Raw genomic sequence first — 3212 nt, 5'->3', positions numbered from 1 at the left:
TATATATAGTGATGTGCTCCTTAAGGTAAACTTTTAAGGATAAGAGAAAGCCAGAAGCAATATTCTGCTTAAGATAAACCAGAAGCAGTACTCATCTTAAAGAAATTTAGAACATATCCTTAAATAGAAATATCGGTAGACCGAACTAAGACTACTCTACTGACATCCGTTTTTCTTTGTACTAATGTCCATATTTGTTTGTTGTAGTTTTTCGGTAAAATAGTACACCTTATTTAAATGTATTAAATGAACCATAAAAATCCTTTATTGTTCACTATCATTTTGGGTGTAAAAACAAATAACAAGTTATTTTTGGATTCATGTACTCATAACAAAAAAAGAATCGTTCTCATTCGAACGTTCACGATAGTTTATAAAAGGCTTCATAATACATTCACATACACTGACCTTTTGTGAACTTGAGAAATCACTCACATCTTCTAGCTTATCATACTGAAAGTTTACAAAACCATCACAAACTTAAGTTTTATCTGATTTAGAAGATCATATGTGCTATCATTTGTTCACATACTCTTCCATTGTAATTATCCACCGAAAGTTGTGAAGAGTTTGTAATATGTGGAAATTGTCTTTCCCATAATCACTATTCATTAAGTGTTGAGTTGTAATACAAAAAGTTTCAGTAGGCAAGGGTAAGTCCCACAGAAGTGGATTTGTACAAGTGTCTACTGATCAAAGTCTTTTAGTAATACCTTCTAGAAACAGAAGAATATGAGACATAAAAGAGTTTTGTCCTTCGAACTTCGAAAGACAAACCTTGTGTTATTTTATCTTCTACTGTTTTTAATTTTCATCAAGTGTTATGGATTTTTTCCACTTTTTAAATAGTCCACTGCACTTTCAAATATCGAGATCAGCTTTTGACTCCTAAAAAATTTGAAGCACATATTTTAGAAACAAAAGAATTTAAAACTTTGGAGTGTTTATTCAAACCCTCTCTAAACACTCCATCGATCCTAACAAGTGGTATCAGAGAGGGTTTATCTTGTTCTGAAACATTTAATACGAAAGTTGTGGCATCTTTCAGAAAGGTTCCCATGTTTTCTAAAGAAGACTTTGACGACTGAAAAATCAGGATAAAAGCTCATCTTGCAGCACAAGACGATGACATGTGATATATTATCATTGATGGTCCCATTAAGATTATGAAAAAGTCAATACAACAGTGGCTATAACAGAAGAAGCTTCAAAAATGTTGGAAAAACACAAAAGCGAGTGGAACATCAAAGATAAAAAGAAAGCTAACTTGGATAATGTAGCCAATGACATTATGTACAAGACTCTTGACAAAACACCTACAACAAATCAAGATGCGTTATTCAGCAAAAGAAATCTTGGAAAATCTGATCCAAATATGTGAAAGAAATGATCAGACAAAGGAAAATAAATTTTCTGTAGTGATGCAGAATTTTGAGAATGTCAAAAATGAAGATCGAAGAATCTTTAAATGACTTTGACGAAAGATTCAGTAGCATTATCAACGAGCTAGAAGTTCTTGACAAAGAATATGGCAACATGGAAAATTCTACTCAAGGTTTTGAGAGCACTGCCAAGGGAATGTGTTGTTAAAACTATAGCAATAAGAGAATCAAAGGATTTGAGCAAACTTGAACTCCATGACTTGTTTGAAAACTTGAAGGCCTATGAGTTGGAAATGAAAGTAAGAAGTGGTGAAGAGCCTTCATCAAGTCAGTCAACTGAAACTCTTACTGTCGCTGCTATTGTTTCAAGTGTTTCAACTACTGCTGCTACTGAAATACTATCTGAAAGGAGGACTACTGAGCAAATCAGCAACGATACTATCTCATTATTTGTGAAGAAATTTTCAAGATTCATGAACAAAAGTCATAGAACATATCAGAATCACATTCGGAACTTCAAGAAAAAGTTACCATCTGGTGACATGACATGTTTCAACTGTTGGAAGATTGGTCACCTTATTACTGATTTTCATAAGCCCAAGAAAGATGATTACAAGAAGAAATGATATAAGTGCAATGACAAGAAATCTCGAAAAGATCATAAGACGATGATTGCAGAAGAAAGAAAAAGTAAATGGGCAAATTCTATTTCTCAGTTTACTGACTCAGAGAGCCAATCGACTGAAACTGATGCTGATGAAGTTCAGTCTCATTGCAGATACTGATTCAACCTCGAATATTGATAAGGTATTTGATATTGATTCTGAAGAATTTACATATAATTACTTAGTTAAAGCATTGCATGACATGGTTGAAAAGTACTCGAAGCTATCTTAGTCATTTGAGAAAGTTAAAACTGAAAACAAAGGCTTGTTATATCAAATCAATAAGTTCACAGGAGAGCAGTTGCGAGGATCAGAAAACCGAAGCGAATAGGTTGAAAACTAAAAATGAACGAGTGAATGCTGATTACCAAGCACTGCCGTTTTAGAATCAGAAGTGGTCGCTACTGCTAAATGTATGAAATAAGTCTTCTTTTTCATTAGAGAAGATGCAAGAGCTATAGAACCAATCTGATGATAAATATGGTTTTGAATTCAGTAGCCATGAAAGAATTTCTGAAATCACTTCTCAGCCGAAACTGAATATGTTTAAAGAGAATTATATTCCTCTTGTTAAATAAAGTACGATATATGAAAACAACAAACATAATGTTCAAGTTGAGAAACCTATAAATCAGATGGACCCAAATAGATTGGGTATTATTCAGTGAACTTTGTGACTGCGGGAAATGAAGAAAATAACTACAAGTAGTAGCTCTACCTGATATCTGGACAATAGCTGTTCTAGGCATATGACTGATCAAGCAAATCAACTTTCAGAAATAATTAGTTGTAGTGGACCAAAAATAGCTTTTGGAGACAACTCAAAAGGTAAAATCGTGTGTAAAGATTATATTATTCACGGAAATGTCATTATTAATGATTTTCTACCTTGTAGAAAATATATGTTACAATCTAATAAGCATTAGTCAACTATTTGATAATATATACTCAGTAGCCTTCCTGAAACATACATATGTAGTTAAAAATATTCATGGTTCGACTGCTTTTCAAAGAAATAGAGATGAAAACACCTACAAAGTTTTTTGGAATATTGGTCTAACTGATCATCCTACATGTTTGATGTCATCTCATAGTGACAAATATTGGTTATGACATGAACAGTTAAATCACTTGAATTTCAAATCTATCAACAATATCAAAAAAC

Source organism: Primulina huaijiensis, chromosome 10, assembly GCF_012295235.1.
Source record: "Primulina huaijiensis isolate GDHJ02 chromosome 10, ASM1229523v2, whole genome shotgun sequence".
Lineage (NCBI taxonomy): Eukaryota > Viridiplantae > Streptophyta > Magnoliopsida > Lamiales > Gesneriaceae > Primulina > Primulina huaijiensis.
The sequence above is the reverse complement of the archived record's forward strand: the minus strand, read 5'-3'. Positions refer to the sequence as shown.